General features: G+C 40.9%; 1 long non-coding RNA gene across 1 annotated transcript; it reads left to right on the forward strand.

The window, feature by feature from the left end:
• Nucleotides 1–68: 68 nt before the first annotated feature.
• On the forward strand, nucleotides 69–5,125 carry LOC113586777 (uncharacterized). Its single transcript, XR_003411654.3, has 3 exons — nucleotides 69–651; nucleotides 3,822–3,856; nucleotides 4,122–5,125. It is a non-coding gene; the product is annotated as an uncharacterized LOC113586777 (long non-coding RNA).
• Nucleotides 5,126–18,918: the final 13,793 nt, after the last annotated feature.

Consider the following 18,918-nt stretch of genomic DNA (forward strand, 5'->3'; position numbering starts at 1 on the left):
ACGTTGGCAAGTGACATTGCATGAGAGACAGAGCAAGTTTTCTGTTTCATTTAATTATTATCTTAGTGTCACGGTTGGTCCCTCCTAGCATCCATGTCTTATGTTACTTAATTTTCTTCATTCCAGTACCAGTCCTTGTTATGGTCTTCGCTGTTTTCATTAGTTATTAGTTAGTTATCGCTGTGTCTAGTTAAGTGCCCCTTACCCTGTACGTGTAAACCCTGCCTTTTTACCCGTGTGGTGGCTGGTCATTGTTGCTTCTAGCCGTTTGTTAATCCTAATTCTAGCTTTCGTTTATCCTATCCTCTGTGTGATTCCTAGCGTCTTTGTTATAGCGTTCCCTGGTTCTCATCGCGTGCTTTTGTTTACGATGTATTCCCGGACTAAATTGGTAAATTAGCCATGGATTGTGACTACCCCTCTGATTGTGGTTTTGTCCTTAATAAATCTCGCTCTTCTCAATTTGTGCATCCGCCTCACAAGCATTCTGGTTACAGAATTAGCTCTCCAGGGACGCAGCGAGAGAGCGAGACTGTGGTTGTTGCTTTGCGACAAAACTCCGACTGTTTCCACAAAGCGTGAGTCTGCTCCGTCTCAGTCATGATCCGTCTTGATCAATGCTGCAGGGAGGAGCGACCTGCATCGCAAGATGTAAGTAATGCTATTTCCCTATCGCTTGCATAAGCCTTGGGAGCTGCCAAGTGGGTCAGAATTTTTCCAGGATTCCTGTACCAGTGACCATCTTGAAAGGCACCGTTATCTATTAGTCATGTTTTCCCTTCCTGTTTAGTGTAGCTGTGTTTTTGTTTATCTTGTATTCCTGGTACTCTTCCCTTATGTTTTGTTTATCCAACTAATAAACACATTTTGACAACACATTTGGCTCCTGCCTGCCTATGTTAGTCACATCATATTTAGGTTTTAAAGGCTCTTTTGGTTAATGGGAAATATCCAGAAGAGGAATGAACATAATGGGGAAAACAAGAAATGGGAAAAGCTGTGCTCAACTTCTAAAAACATTTTAACACTCTGATCACCTTTACCACTCCCACTATCTTTCAATTCATGTGGCACGAAACCTTGAAAGAGCCATTATAGTTGTTTATCCTTGCATACTAATATTCAAGTTTCAAGTTTTAAGTTTGGTTTATTTGTCACATACATAGTCATACACAGTATAACTCGCAGTGAAATGGTTGAGAGTGCTCTGTCCAAACTGAGGAAAAAGAAAACAGGGGTGCGTAGAGAAATATAGATATTCTATATATGTACAAAAATATATTAACAATGTATGTACAATATATGTATATTATGTTTATATACACAATGTACAATGTATATGGTTGTGTATCAGTTTCCCTGATTCAGGGGCCGAATGGCCTGTGGGAAGAAGCTTCTCTTCAGTCTCTCTGTCTTGGTCTTCAGGGAGCGAAAGCACTTCCCTGACCTCAACAGAGAGAAGAGCCTATTGTTGGGATGGGTGGGGTCCTTTACAATCCTGCCCTTGGTCTGGCACCACTTGTGGTAGATGGTCTGCAGGTCAGGAAGTTCAAACAAATAATCTAACAAAATGTCATGATACTATATCTAGACAAGGTGGTTTCCAGGGTGGCAGTGGAAAATGGGAGGTGAGATGGGTCAGACTCATCGCAATATCTTTGTGTGTGTGTGTGTGTGTGTGTGTGTGTGTGTGTGTGTGTGTGTGTGAGAGAGAGAGAGAGAGAGAGAGAGAGAGAATGAATGAATGAATGAATGAATGAATGAATGAATGAATGAATGAATGAACAGCCTGCTCTCATGGTGATATTTATATTACATGATAGACATCACTACTATTCAGTTTTAGATTCCTGCTACTCACATCTAAGATCCCAGATTTGTACATGCCTGTGACATAACCCTGACACCCTGACTTTGAAAACTGAACTGCCACTCACTGACTGTTTATGACATGAATAATAGTTATATCTATTGTTACATAATAATGAATGTCCTTTAAGGGTACTTTATGGTACATTTTGTATAGTCTTCTAGTGTGCATCTTTGCATGTAAATAATCATAAACACATAAATGTAAATAATCCTAAGGCCTAACCCCACCAACCATCTACTTCCAAACCACACTACTCTTCATAGTTATTGAACATCTTCTCATCACAGTCAGGTAAAAATTGGTTAAAGGCTTAGCTTGCTAGAGTAATGGCTGCAGAAGTGTCTAATGCCAGCCTATATGATTGAAGTGAATCCTTCTAGGAGTGTTTTTTTCTCCAGGCCCTTTAACCAGGCTTAGACTAGGTGTCCCAAAAAACATGTACTTGTGTAAAAAGGCATTAGCCAAGATCTGATCTTGGGTGCCACTTTATCAGAGCTTTTGCTACTGGCTACCTGAGATTCAGTGGCTTAGATCTTGAACTCCAACAGTAACTGAGTTGGGCTGCTTTTTAAAGTCGTACTTTGTTGGAACGTGTAATTGTATACCTAATGGATCTTGCATTTAAAATTAGAGTTGAGGGGTTATGACCTGGGGATTGTTAGAGGCTCTGGCATAGGAAGCTTTGCTCAGCAATTACCACACTGTGTTTTCCACATATTCGCCCTAGCACTTCCCACTGATTGCCATCCAAAGTCAGTAGGATATAAACTTATACAGACTAATCACTTGGCTTTCCTGGTCCATGTAAATTCTTGCTGACTGTAAAGTGCCCTTTTGAGTCAGTTTCCTGTTTCACATTATTGCTCATGAGTTACCTTACGTTGATGCTGACTGTTGTATTTGTGAGAATTTATTTATTATTTATTTGTGAGAATAAATAAATTAAGCCCTGGAACCTTTCTGTCCATGACTCCTGCTCCTAGCTGTAAGAAATCTTTATACACACTGAGTTGGTGACATCAGTTCATCTGTACTGCACTGCATGAAGGTTCTCATTTACAAAGCATTGTGTAGTGTGTAGGATCATTGTGTAGTGTGTAGGATCCAGTGATTTCAATTGCTTTGTAATCATTTTTATTTATGCTGGTTTATTTAATTGATGTTATTTACTGGAAATGCCAGCTATAATGCAAGTCTGCAGTAAAACAGTCCTTGTTTATTGAATGTTGTTGGCTTCATGTTTGCCACAAACAAGTTTCAAGATCCCCAAATCAACACAAATAAGTAATTAGTGACTTGCTGAAGGATATAAAACTATGTGTTATAAGTGGTCATAACTGTTCAGCATATATACTCTCCAAACTAAAACTGTGGATTGTACATTGTTCAAAGATAGCATACAGCACATTCAACTGCTTGTACCTACTTTGCCTAACATAACTAAAATTAGCCATCTTTCGGCACATATATTGACTTATAAAACTATTGAGATAATAAACTGTGTTTATTTTAGCTAATATTAATGTCTAAGTAAATAAGCAGAGGAAGTGAAGGTCTTTAGTTTCCACTAAGTTGGAGATTTTTAATGGCATGTCCAGGAAAAGTGAACAGTTGGCTTTTCTCTGTAATTGTTTCCTTCAGGAAGAGATTTGTTTATGTTTTATTTGCGATAGCATAATATGGATGTTTTTAGAGGAGATTAACTGTATACAGTAACACGATTATGAGGGCTTGGTGCAACAGAATTAAAATAAGCAATTATAAATAAATTAAAATTCCTAATGTACAAAAATACAGAAAAGGTGGCAAAATGAATGAGAAAATCTACAAACCAGTGATGGTTAAGAGAAGAGATAACTAATTATTGTAGCAGTAAAAGTACATTCATAATGACTAAGTGAAATATGTATTAAAAAGCAAGCAGATTAAAAAAATGTTTCATTTGCAGGTACAATTGCCCAACAGAGAGAACAGCACCAAAATGTGAGTATATGTTGTAGTATTCTCTGTTGTTCTGGGGCTTGGTCTGACTCAGTATACAGTTCTAATTGGAGGTGTTATGGATAGGTGCTAAATGGGGGGGCCAAATATTCTAGACAGTTGATGTTAATCCATCACCTGGATATAATATTACCTGAGTTCATCTCCAAAGGGACAGCATACAGCTGCTTCATCTTGACTTTATTATGCTTTGTCAGGGCTCTAACAGTAGTTCTCATGCTTACATTTCTAAATGTTGTGTTGTCAGATACAATATTGCATCGCTTCCTGCCAAATGATGGAGTTACAAAGGAGAAGACACCCTGCCTGAATGTTACCTGAACAGGGAAACATACCGGATGTAACACTATCCAGCAGACAATTTAGCTGCGTTATATTATATCCAGCAGAAGCGTTCTCTGAAACCACGTGATTGTCTTGCAAGCCACTGAATGGGTGGCGTTCGGAATCCCCCACTAGGAAATCCCAGTGACCACCATGTACAAATTTTCCCAGTGAATGTTTGCCCTTCTGCAGTATTATGGTCAGCTTCTGCTTTATTCGCTTTATTCTAAGATTTATTCGACACCTAAATGCTCTCTATCATCAGACGAGATCAATCGTAATGAAAAGTTAAGATATTACGGAACGCCCTTAACATTGGTGACGGTAGTGCGGCACCTAGTGGACAAGCGATGCCTGGGCTGTAGAGGGAGGTTTGGAAAGAGGGTGTGGGATTAAGAGGTGGGGCGGGGCCTTCAGAGGATGTGTGGTGGAAATTAGTACAAACTTCAAAATCATTGAAGCTTTAATGTTAAATAATGACAAATCTCAGTGGGTTTTTTGGTCAGAGGTAGTTAGTAGCCAGAACCCATACTCAGGTGAAAGTATTATTGCTTTAAAATATTTATAATAATTACTCAAGTCTCATTTAATAATACTGGGAAACGAAATTATAACATTTTTGTCCTACAAACTAAAACAAATGGACCTTTATTCTACTTATGTACAAACCTACTTATAAAATGTACAGGTTGTGGTGAGTTGTGCATTAAATTAAAATTATTTCAGATTTGACAGGAGGAACTTAAGGAATGAATTTAAGGAAATAAAAGTAAATTTTTAACCCCACAAATGTAAGTGACTTGAGTAAGAGTTTAAAGTGGCATGTTTTAAAAAAACAAGTATTAAAAATACAATTTATTCAAAACGTTTCTTAAGTAAATATAATATAGCATGCTATTATCCACCTCTACTTTTCCATAACAAAGACTAAAGCTATTCTTGACTACCTCATTCACTTGTCACAACACTGTTGCCTCACTGTTGGTTTTAAGTGCCAAAAGGTGGTATATCCATCAATCAGTTTTTTTGCTGATAGAAAAATAAAAGTTGGTCTTGGTTGTTGATATTAATCACTTTTCAGTAATGATGCCTGCACTCTAACAAAAAAGATCAGTAAAGTCCACCATAAGTTTGAATAGATTTTATTCCATTAGCAAGATATGAATCCAACCGTTGAAGCAAGAGCAAGCGTTTCATCTTACATGCTATCATCAGTGCTCATCACTGGTTGGCTTCACATCATTACTAATGGAATAAAATTGATTAAAACTGCTCTTGGACTTTCCTGATCTTTTTGTGAGTGTGTGGGCAGCATTCTTCATTTTTGTGGACATTCTACTATCTGCTTCATGCACCTACTTCAAATGTGTTTCTGTTTGTTATGTTGGATTGAGAGCAACAACACACCTTTAGTTAATCACGTTTCAATAGATATCTGCATGTTGTTGGGAAAAGCATGGAACCAAAGAGAGCCTGTGTCTGCAACCAGGCTACCACAGTGAGCATACTCACACATCCCCACATGATTACACAGTCCATATGATGTATATATAATGCACAGGGAGAAAAAAAAGTCTCTTTCATCAAATTGATCAAATCTTGTTGCAAATTGTGTATAGTGACCTACTCATCCATGTCTTTTTCTGTTTGTTTGTTTGTTTTTTTGCCAGTCGCAGAAAATAAAGTGTGGTAGTTTTGCCGCCATAATTCCAATCCAGAAGTGATACAGATGAATACAGATATGGAAAATGCTTCATAGTACAAATGTGTTACACACGGCGGTGCTTGAAAGATGCAAATCAGACTGATTACTGTATAATCGAGTGTGCGTCAGAATTTGCTATGCCATTTTATGCCAACAGATGGAGATGTAAGAACAGAACGTGTTCATGTCTGCAGTATTAGCCATACTTAAAGCTTAACGTAATGATTTCATCATTTCATCATAAAAAGCTGTGCAAAAATATAAAGGCACCAAATTAGCATTAGCAAATTAGTATTAGCAAAAAAAAAAATTTCTAAGTCTAGTGCACGTTAAACAGCCTATCGCAATGAATATGTAAAAGTTCATATCAGAATTCTCTTTTGATACCAATACTCACTGGAGTAAAAGGACATTTCTGGCTCCGCCTTCTCCCATCTGCAGTGCACACTGACACACTGCGTGCTCATCTTGATTCAGCTCAGGCAGAGAGACAGAGAGAGGAAGGGAGAGTGGTGTCCCCACACCAAACCGATGAAATTGTATGACCACTGAACAAGACAGCAGGAGAGAGCCTTGTTGGCATTCACAGTCACAACCACTCTGTGCGCTGACCAGGCGGTCACCGCTGCCCTGGAGTGTCTGGAGGAGTGGACGGCCCGTAGTGGGCTGCCTGATCCCGGGTGACCTGAGGGCTGACTCTGTGCTGGTGCTCCGCCACGCTGTCTACTCTGATGCTGGGAAACGAACAGCTGGCCGAATGCAGAGTTTAAGAGCCCGCTGAGAGGAACGTGGTCACGCACCGTCATCAGCAGTCTCTGCTAAACGTCAGCTCCGTGAAGCAGGCTGCGTCTCTGTTAGCGGCAGTAAAATGGTCAGTTGGAAAGCATATTATTGCACTTAAGTGATGCTGCGTAATGGTCTGTGAAAAGCCTGCGCTTGAAAAGTAGAAGCAGGGGACAGAAGAGCAGGTGCTCTTTTTCCTTCTTAATCTATTACACTAAGCTACTGCCAGCAAGGCTGTCACAGGCTGTGATACAATCCAAATGGCTCGGTGACACTTTATAACATAACCTGCGTCTTTGTAAGGCTTCTGAAATATGTCCCACAAACTGATCGTAATTTTCCCCCTGGAAGAACGTATTAATAATGTGACTGACAAGAGCAAATCAATAAAAGAGCACATTAGAGTTTTTACAATATGTTACATGAATTTAGAATTTGCATTTACAAAATACCTCATACAGCTCTCTACCAACATAAAGCCCAGCGTAGCAGTTCAAATCACATGCAAAATGCACTAATCAGACACTCATCAAAATCAGCTCATTCTACAGCTATCTAAAATGTTTTAACAAGAATATTTTTTCATTCTTAACACCTTATGGTGAAGAACACTAACATCAAATAGCATTTATAAGATACAGCATTTGAATTGAGTTTTTTTTCCCTTTGATTTAAAAATAAATAAATAAATAAGCCAGCATTCCATTCCAGAACAAGAATGGTACTGCTTTACTGTATACAATGTACTACAGTACTTATCACATGAGTGAATCAGAATGAATGTTGAAATGTTGCTTCAATGTACTTTATTTTCCATTTCTGCAGAAGTAATACCAAAATATGCTAAATGAAACCATGTTTGTTCCAAGAATGTAAAGAAAAACATACATGTATACACACTGTAGATACAATGACACATACATGGACAGACATATTGACACAATTCTAAAGATATTCTTTTAACATAAAAACTAAAAAAGTGATGCACTAAATTGGCATAATTCAAAATTCAGTGCATAATTCACACCATTTACATACAATTTATCTTCCTTTTCCAAAATGTCTGTGTTGATATAATATTTTAAATATACTGTAATGTGGAAATGATGTAATCCTGAACCATTCCAGTGTAATGCTAATCAACTTTGTCTTCGGCATTTGGCCCTGTGTTCTCACCCACAACACACCACATGCTGTGTGGAGCAGTGCGCCTGGGAGAGGATGGCTTGGCATGCCTGATCCACCGCTGGCAATCTGCTGCGCAAGGAGGCGCGCCTGGCCGTGTGACTCGGAGTGATACACCTTCTGCCTCTGTGAGGAAAAGGGATTGAGAGAAGGAGAGGGAGGTGGGATAAAGCTTGCTCTCTTTCTTCAGATGGCATGAGCTTGGTGCACAGGTAAAGCTACAAGGTTATGAGGCGTCCTGCAATTAGCGGTTTATGTGCAATCAAGCCATCTGAGGATATTGCTGCACACATGGTGATATCCACACACCTCTGGCCTGGAATGTTCAGTCGCTCTTTCCCCCAACACATTCTTTTCTCATCGGTATCTTTTGGAGCCAGTTTTAAGATGAAGATGTGAGGTGTTGGGCTAGTTTCACGCGCCATGAATCTCTAAAATAAATGAAAATAAATAAAGTAAAAATTATATATAAATTACATTTTTAAACATTATGCCTAAAATCTTTAGTTTATTTTTCAAACCAGTACAGGATTTTATATCTTACATCTTACCTGGATATAATGGTACCTGAGTTCATCTCCAAAGGGACAGCATACAGCTGCTTCATCCTGACTTTATTATGCTTTGTCAGGGCTCTAGCAGTAGTTCTCATGCTTACATTTCCAAAAGTTGTGTTTTCTGTCACGTTTTATGGCATTGTTGGAGTTGACATTGACAGCTTTTATAGTTTTCTTCAGTAAAAGTACTAACTCTTCCCCCTTTGTGAGATAACATTTGTAATCTCAGTGGAAATATATTCACATTCACATGGTTCTGGAGTATTTGACCAGATTACTACCCAATCAAATGCCTTGCAGAAACTTGGTGGTTTGCTTGAAAGTTCTGATGATAGATGCCACTGCTAAGTGTATCAGATTTGGCTACACTCTGACACCAGCTTCCCTCACAGATAGACTGTGATTTATGACATGGCCAATTTTAGTGAACCCTAATCTCATGTGAGACTACAGTGTATTCTATCTCACCTTCGTCTCTCTCTCTCTCTCTCTCTCTCTCTCTCTCTCTCTCTCTCTCTCTCTCTCTCTCTCTCTCCCAGCTACACTTCTGTCTCTGTTAGTCACTACTCTATGTTGGTTCGGGTCCAAGTTCATCCCAAACATTCCCTTTTGTACAGATGGTAATAAAGTCAAAAACAAACCACTTACATTAATTAGTAATCAACTGTGATTCATCAGGTTTTGTTTTTTTGGAATCTTTATTTATATTTTTTTGCTTAAAATATCATTGGAATAGGAGTTTATACTACTAAAATCAAATTTGTTTTGGTCTTGGACATAGTTTGAACAGCTTTGAAATAGTATTTAAACAGCATTATGTAAAACAGTATTTAAACAGTATTACGTAAAACAGTATTTAAACGTGTAAAAGATGCAGTAAATAGTGAGTTCTGCTGGTGGTTGAGTTTGAGTAAGACAAGAATATAGTATATATTTGGAAATATGAGGTTATTGAATGCATTTTGTACTGTAGCGGGGAAAATGTGTGTATATGTGTGGGTGTGGGTGTGTGTTTGTGCGTGTGTGCTTGTGCATGTGTGCATGTGTCTGTGTGCATAAGTTTGTGTGTGCATGTATGTGTACGCATGTGTGTGTGTGTGCATATGTTTGTATGTGCGTGTATGTGTGTGCATGTGTTTGTATGTGCATGTATGTGTACATGCATGTGTGTGTGTGTGTGTGTTTGTGTGTGCATGTATGTGTACATGCATGTGTGTGTGTGTGTGTGTGTGCATGTGTTTGTGTGTGCAGGCATATGCACTGGGACAAGTACAATCACACATGCACATCACCACCCCTTAGCTCCCTCTCCTCAGACCTCTTTGATAACTGAGATGATCCGTGTGTTTGGCTGTGTGGCAGGTTCATGCAAGCTAACTAAGGTTTGTCTGGTCCACACCCACACTGTTCTCTCTCCACCTGACGCCATCAGCCCACTCCCTTTCACAACATCATCTGTCCATTCACGCTCACTGCCAGCCTTGCCAGTAGCTGTGATGACAAGATAATGGCTCATACAATTATGGGCATTATTAAAATACTCATACCACAATGGTCACCAGAGGCATGAACGCCAAGGGTTACTAAGTAGGCTCATTCGAGGGGGTGAAATTTCATTATTTTAATAAAGCTCTATATAATAAACTTTTACTCTTTGCATTACAGGGCATCGTGTTCTTCCATCTTTGAATGCTTATGCAAAGCTCAAGTAATTGATTGCCATTAGTGAGAAGAAAGGAGTCTATTCTCCCAGGGCTGTCAATACATTCAGACCAGAGGAGAATGACTGCCAAGCCCTGTTGAATGCTAGCGTCTGACCCCGAAACTGTGATAGCGTCAAACTGAAAGCGCTCCTCACATAAGCAGTTAGGTCGTGCTGCAGTCGTGCATGGATTAATGACAGCATCTGTGCACAATTGCGTGCCTTCTCCGCTAGTAGAGGACGGACGTTGGTGTCTGCCGACTGCTGTGGAAGTTAGCTACTGTGTTATACCTGGATTTTTTCCTAGCAAATGTAGTAAAGTTGGTTCATGCACAGGATGATATGTGACCCAGTTCACTGTTTTACTTCCTCTGTAAAAGCAAAGAATGCAATATGCATGTAGTTTGGGTATATAAAAGAGCTTCTGATAAGAGAAACCAGACAAGATCAGTGTTTATTTTCTTCAGCTGTGTGCCTTCTCTTTACAAAATGAGGGTAATACATATGAAATGAGGGCAATAAATGAATCTCTTTAATGTTGTATTTGACTTCTATCAGAGATCTCCTTGCAAATTTGACATTAGCTCATGTCTGTAGACTCATGTTAGTCTGGATACAGTATACACATTGCAGACTATGCTGTGTCTGTCTGTCTGTACCCTCTAAGTGACTATCAGTGCCTCACAGTCTTTGTGCACTGGAAATATGCTTGAAGCTTCTGCACCCTAGAGAAGTCTACAAAAAGAACAGGAAAGTTGTATAGTGTATGTACTTTCCATATGTGTTCCATAAGTGTTTTTCATATTCATATTTCTGAGAAATTTCCTCTTCCCCCCCAAAAAACCCTGCAATATACAACACCCTGTTGGCTGTGGTCTTGGATAGGAGGATCCCAGGGGCTCTCTTGGTCAGTCACGCACCAAGCTCTATGCCTTGTTAACAGTGATTGCCCCGCGGATGCTGTCACAGCCCAGACCACCCGTGCTTTTCCAAGCACACACGGGGAGGCTTGAGTTTGGAAATCCCTCTCCTGCCTCGTCTGCTCTATAACTATGATAATCGCCTTGGTAACCAGAGGGCAGGTCCTAATCAGCCTCTGCTTGGCTCATCTGCAAGCCGGCTGTGGCCAAATGTAAATGCGCTCATTATCGCGCACCAATCTGAAGGACCTGATATCCGTTCTTTCCCTGCAGAAAACAGCATGACCTGTTAAGTGACAAATGTAGTCCTAGTTTTGTCTCAGAGTCTGTGTTTAGACTTGTTGATTGCTCAGATTTGTGTTTTGTGCTGGTTTTATTTGTATTTTGGTTAATTGTTTTCCCACTGAGTTTGTCTGGTAAAATGGGGAATTGTGCCACAATTTTCTAAATGTAGTGTAGACGGAGATCACATCTATGATTCCATGATTTATTTCAATGTGTGTTGCTATTACCATCCTAACAGAATGTATTACAAATGAGCGAAAATTGATTATTAGATTATTAGAAGTAAATGAGTGCCTGAAATATCTGTATTTCCACTGAAAGACATTAAAGTTATGGATTGAACGCCACAGAATAAATTTAGTTACTGTTGGGAAGAAATACAAATATTTTAGTTTTTAATCAAAATAAATATTTAATCAGATTAGTAATTTAGACACAAACAGTTGAAGCACATTATAGTAAATATAACTAAACAGTGTTAGAGTTAGAGTTATTATTATTATTATTATTATTATTAGTGTCATCGTGGAATGGCCTTATTCAGAAGTATAGTTTGTTTTAAATGCATCTCAAGGTTTTACAGGGTACTACCCTTAAGAGGTAGCCATGCTGACTTAGCAAAAATATGTGTGTGTGTGTGTGTGTGTGTGTGTGTGTGTGTGGCAGCAGCACAGGGTACTGCTTTACTAGGTTAAATTTAGCAGCTGATTAGACTGCATGAATTTTAATCTAACTCTGACAAAAGCTCTTTCTTCCCTATAGCTTCCTCATTGAAACACCTTTTCTTCCCATTCTGTCTTGTCTCCTGGCTTCCTCTCACTCACTGTCTGTCTCTATCTCTTCTCTCCCTTCACTCAGGCTGTCTGAGTACACGTCTGGGGTCACGATGATAAAGAGGGGGAGAGAGCTGATTTGAATGGGGCTCTGGTCAGGTGGCCAATTCGTGCTGCATCCGCCTCTGCCTTGATGAGACTGTAATGGACGAGGTTGATGGGCAGTGTGCAGCGTATCCAGTGGAGCAGCTCTCAGATATGACCCAGAGTCTGGGCTGTGCTCACTCTCCCACTGCTAACAGGTGGATCTGGCTGGAGACCCATTATAACTCATCAGCACGTACACAGCCACGGAGCTAGAAATGACACATCAACATGGTGCGTGTAGAGACTAAACGCTGTGGAGGATGTAAGTGGGCACTGCAGCTCCTGTGGTCTTTAGAACAGAAGTGCTGTTGAGTTTACAGATGACGGTGGCTTCAGCTGTGCTATAGCTGGAAAGGAGATTTCAGAGTCAGTGAAATTGGCACAAAAATACTTAAAGGAGTTTTAAGGCACTGTGCTTTGCTCCCATGATTTTTTTTACATATGGTGTGAAGGATATTTGTAAATTTACTAAGTAGAAATGTTTTGTAGGTGACATTTTTTGGAATTTCTTCAAGTTGATTTAAAGTACTTATCTTCCTATAATTCCTATAAAGCTCCCAAGCTGCCTTTTTTACTTAAGCATTCCAAAACCATTCACTGGCTCTAGGTACAGAAGGTCTAGGTACAGAAGGTCTAGGTACAGATGCTCTCGGTACAAAAGCAGCACAACAGGAAATGACATAATGGAAATGGGTGGAACTGCCATGGAAATATTCTACTGGAGACCACGAGCATGTCATGAATAAAAAGGTGGAGTAGTCAGAGTATTCAGTGCGGCATCTGATGAGAACACGGCTGTTAAAAAGCTCTCGCTGCAGTCACCTCTACTTAAAGCAGAGCTATTCAAATTACAGCAGACTTCCCATCACAAAGGAGATAGCTGTGATGACAAAGTGGTCAAACACACATATATTCACTTTCAATGAACCAGCACTGAATACAAACTCCAGGACAAGGTTTGAACCGGAAGAACCAGATTTGAACCTCTATGGTCTGTACGCTCAGTTTGCATATAGTGACTTTGTAGGCTGCATAGCAGTGTGGGTAATTTGTAACTACTTTGCAACTTGCAAATGGTAACCATATAATAGCATGTTTACATAAACCTTGAATATATTTGTCCATCCTTCTTAGTCAGTCAGGTAGTTTCTTACTTTTATGTGAGTGGAAGTGTGGAAGGCAACTCACTCATAATTCTACCAGAACATCTACCTGAGTAACTTTATTACGTTATTTTGGTTTAGTTTAGTTATTTTTTTCACTGTGCTTAAATAGAGATGCCCTAAGAGCAACACAGGAGTTATCACTTGGTGTGTTTGACAGTTGCTAGGCAAAAAGTCAGTGATGATGGCTGTCAGTGAAGTCATGGTAATGAGATCCCCTCAGATTCACAGGAATAAAGAGTGGCTGGGTGACAAGTGTCGGAGCTGAATGAATTAATGAAATCACAACATGCTTTGTCTGCATATTAAGACCCACGGATCACCATCGCAGTCAGTGAGATCGTTGATCTATCTGTCTGTCTGTCCGTCTGAATGGGTGTTCCCTACATGCGGACTGCAGGTGGCTATTGCCGTCCTTGTGTCTCACATGTCTCTCTCAACCTGCCGTTGCCTTTCGGGTGCTGATGCGTTGGGGGCCGCACACGGACCCTCTGACCCCCGTGTATGGTCTTGGAGGATGATGCCTGTAGACAGGCACTAATTGAGGCCAGCCTACCCATTTTCTCCATTTCATGGGTCGCACACTCCCTGAAAACAGCCATGAGATGAGACAGACTTCCTGAGCAGGAGAACTGAATATTTAAGCTTGCACATCCATCTCTTACAGGGACCTGTCACAAAAGCTAATGATGTCTAAAGCTGACTGGGGCATAAGAAGTGCATGCACTTCAGAGATCTGAGGAGCAGCTAAGTAGCTGCTGGTTTAACATCACTTTCCAGGAGCTGGTGGTAGTCAAACTATTTTCAAATGTAGTTTGAAACATGCCACTATTAAACAGTACCAGTGTAAATTAGCTTCCATTTTGGATACTGGTTCTAATAAATATCATTACATTACGGTGTTTCAGAGAACAGGTCTGCTCCATGTCTTCAGTTAATCCCAGCACAACATCAATTAGAGGGAGGTCTTATAATCAGATTTTATCTTTATCGTTAGTAAGATGCTAAATGATTGTTAATATTAAAGTAGTTAGCTCCCATGTCCAAGGTGTTTTATTGTAGTTAACTAGTTACTTTACTCACAGGTTAAGCTACCAGGAGTAGAGCTGGAGATTGAGGTAGTGCTCCCAGCACTACAACTCTATGATGGTTTAAATACCCACGCACAGCTCTTAAAGACAGGTGAACCCAGGCTTCAGAAGACCCTTAGAAGAGTGGGAGTAGGAGTCTTCACACAAGCACGGCACCCTGCTAACTTTGAGTATGAACTGGGGTTCATAGCTCAAGTGGTCAGACGACAGAAGGTGCCCTGACATACTTACAGAAATAAATCTTAGAGAGAGTAGGAGACTGTCCAGCTGTGCAAGTACGCACAAACACACACAACTACACACTGTCACTACGTAGACTTTGCTACATGCAAGCAACCCAAGATATTCCATATTGATTCACATATAAACATGAGCACTGTATTTGCTTGTGTATTTGACTTCAGACACACACACGCATGAGAATGACTATACTCGCTTATCAGATGGTTCCAGGCACACACACACACACACTCATGCACACACATGCACACACGCACGCGCACGCACACACACACACACACACACACACACACACACACGCACACACACACACACTAGAATAGGAAGCAGAGACAGGAAGTCCAGACCGTGACAGCTTCTGATGGATTTTTAACATTTACTGTACTTTGTGTGCTGTTGTCTTCCCTAGAGAGAGAATGAGAGAAAGAGGGATAGAAAGAGAAAGAGAGAGAGAGAGAGATGGTGCTGATCTGAGGAGCTATGTAGTTCAGTGGTAACTGAATTTGTTGCACACCACGGAAGAATTGTTCGGCACCAGACGCCAATGTTTATTCATGGGAATCAGAGGATTCATATCCTGCAGAGACAAAGCTGACCACTCAGGTGTGAAGGATTTATAAAGAGCCTCTCTCTCTCTCTCTCTCTCTCTCTCTCTCTCTGTGTGTGTGTGTGTGTGTTTGTGGAGACAAGACTGTAAACTGTTTTTTTTTTCTTCTTCTGTGTACCTTTAGCTGTTCATGCAGTTAATTAGCAAATAATTTAAATAAAATATTTATTCCTGTTTTAGTGAAAAAGGATAAAAATTCTTATATTTTACAAATAAATTGCAATTAATTAACAGAATGTTGCAGTCTGTGCAGCATGAAAACTAAACTACCTTTATTAAATGAACCACCTTTTCTTGTAAACATAGATGTGCAAACTAATTGATTTGTGTGTAAATATTCTTCACAGACTTGTAAATATATTTATATAATAAAAAGAAACAGAACAAGTGAACTGATAGAACAGAGTTGGGCCGAGTTGGGCAAAAAAACTATTATTACATAATGTCCTCTGCCAAAAGCTTGCTATAAGGGAGCATGTATGCATATATGTGTGTGTGTGTGAGAGAGAGAGAGAGAGAGAGAGAGAGAGAGAGAGAGAGAGAGAGAGAGAGAGAGAGAGAGAGAGAGAGACCAGTTGGAGCTCAGCTCAGCTGGAAGAAACAACTGGGTCTGACATTTCCACCGTAAATATCAGCTGTTATTTTAGTGTGGCAGCTTGGTGGCTAGCAGGGAGGCAGGGTGAACTTTGACTCAGCATGTGTGCTCTGATATCAGCGGGTCAGCACACCACACACCACCACAGACCCAGGAAGATGAGGAACCACCCAGACACACACACACAAACACTCACAATCCAAGACACCCCATGGCCATTCAGACCAGAAGGAGTTAATCTGTGCCTAAACAGTGTGTGCACATGTGCATACAAGTGTGTTTCTGTGCACGCACACACACACACATCGGTACAAATTATTTCAAATTAGTACAAAAATCTAGTACTTAAATTGCACTGTCAAATATTCCCCTCTTCTTTTATCACCTTTTCATCGGTAGTTATAAGCAGAACAAAGGCTGAATACACAATAGAATTTGGTAGACTTTACAATGATTGAACTACTCAGTACTCCATGCAAGGAACTCGATGAAATCATTTGAAACATTGACTTTTCTTTGGGTTATCTAGTTCTTGAATTTTAGGCACAAGTTTTCCTTGCAGTTTTTAAAGTTTGTAACAGTTGCTCTGAGTGCTGCCCACTCAGTCTTTCTCTTTCTCTGTCTCCCTCTCTGTTTCTCCATCTCTCTCTCTCTCTCTGTCTCTCTCTCCATCACTCACTCTCAATTTCTCTCTCTTTCTCTCTCTCTCTCTGTCTCTCTCTCCATCACTCACTCTCAATTTCTCTCTCTTTCTCTCTCTCTCTCTCTCTGTCTCTCTCTCCCCATCACTCACTCTCCATTTCTCTTTTCCTCTCTCTCTCTCTCTCTCTCTCTCTCTCTCTCTCTCTCTCTCTCTCTCTCTCTCTCTCTCTCTCTCTCTCTCTCACTCAGCTGGGATAAATTACTTTGTGAGATTCCCTATAAATGTAATGAGTGGGAGTCAGTGCACTACCAGGCATATGTCTCTTCTGGTAAGGTGTCCCAGTCAGGACCAGTCATTGTTTGCAGAGTTTAGAAAAGATGTGCAGTAGACAGACAAGCAGAGTCCAACCAACTGTGACATGCAGTATATCAATCTAGTATTGCTCTGGAATAATTTTGATGAATTCTGAGCAGTTCTATATTTCTTCTAAATATATCACTAATCACCCAAACAGAACTGGCTTTGGAAGTCACGTGTGCAGAGTGGATGTGATTCCTTCCACTCTGTTTCCAAGATCACATAACACACAGTGTCAGTCTTACAGTATGATTTGATCTTTATTTATTTATTCATTTATATGTCTTCACTGATTCCTTGGTACATGGAGATAGATGCTAAACAACAATAACCACTAATAACTGAAGATACAAAGTGTCCATAGGCAGTAAATGAGAGAACTCATGGCATAAGTGTGTGTGTGTGTGTGTGTGTGTCTGTGTGTGTGTGTGTGTCTGTGTGTGTGTGTGTGTGTGTGAAGTCAGAATATGGATCTGCTTAGATTCTCACTGTTTCCACATAGCAGCAGAAAACCTTGAGACACACATGCTTCCACACAGGCAGGCGTTTCATGACAGACGTACATGCATCGCAGCAGACAGCAAACATGATTGATGGTTCACCTGGCTCCAGCTAAGCACTCTAGCTTCAATGGAGAAATAAAGTTCTCCTGGGACTGTCACTACAGTCAAAGAGTTATGATGCTGCTTTCCCCTCACAGCTGGAGAAAAACACTACTAGTGCGATGAGACATGTTGGTTACGTTTCAATAACGGTCCAAATTGGTGGAGAACTCAGCAGAGAGACGCCAGCGATGCCACATGCCATGGCTTGAATGACAAGGTGGTCGCCATGGCAACGCGGCAGCTCAAAGTGATGCCAGAAGACAAGTGCATCAGAAGGGCTCTCCAGCGGACAAAAGAGAGAGAGAGAGAGAGAGAGAGAGAGAGAGAGAGAGAGAGAGAGAGAGCGATGACATGAGAATGGAGGCGGGCCGTGGGGGCGAGTGATCAGGCAACATTGTGGCGCTCTCCACAGAGAGCACTGGGACCCTGGTTCCTGCTGCCGCCGCTGGTTGGCACATTAGGAAATGGAGCACAGACCTCAACAGTATGGGCTCGAAATCCTCCCTCCACCTCTGCAAAGTGAATGGCAGACCTGGGGTGCCTGAAATACTGGGCTAAATCAGGAAGTGGTGGGGGCTGACGAATCACGTCTCACAGTCCAGATTATTTATACTCTGTCTTGGATTATTTATACCTTGTCTTAAGAAGGCCTCCTTACAATGTGCATATATGGCATGCAGTATACTGCTGAAAGATGAGGAAGAAGTGTGTCCACCTACCTCTCGTCATTGTTCAACATCGAACAGAGACTTAAAAGTATGTGTGTGGCTCGATGTGTGTAGATGTTTGTCTGTGTGTGTGTGTGTGTGAGATTGGAGTAAGGTGTTGGGTTGTGTGTGGCTGAGTAAGACTGTGTGGTTGCATGGGTGTGTGTGCATGTGCGTGTATGTGCATTTATACATGTGTGGGTGAGTAAGTGTAGGTGCTTGAGAATGTGTGTGTGTGTGTGTGTGTGTGTGTGTGTGTGTGTGTGTATGAGTGCGTACGTGTGTGTGTGGGGGAGTGAGCATGTGTAGAGGCACTCATAAATCAGAGCCCGACTCGTGTGAGCAGCCTGTGTTAGCCAGGGACAGGAGAAGAGCAACGTGTCTCTGTGGAAAAGGCATCCCACTCCTGCTTCCTTCGAGAGCAGCGCCTTTATTTTCAGAACTAGCACCCTCAAAAAAGGTCACACTGATGGAAGAGTTCTCGAAAGGAAATGAAAATTGTCTCTGGGCTGTCAGGACACAGCTCTAACTCGACTTGCCTGCACTTGGGAGTGCCTGGTTCCCCCAGAGTGCCACCTGCTCTGTCTGACAGCATGGCTTTTAGGATTGTGTCGAGGGGGAGCCTCTGTCCACTAGGAACAAGCTGAAGCAGCAG

The sequence above is a fragment of the Electrophorus electricus genome, chromosome 7, assembly GCF_041902795.1.
Source record: "Electrophorus electricus isolate QZ-2024a chromosome 7, ASM4190279v1, whole genome shotgun sequence".
Classification (NCBI taxonomy): Eukaryota; Metazoa; Chordata; class Actinopteri; order Gymnotiformes; family Gymnotidae; genus Electrophorus; species Electrophorus electricus.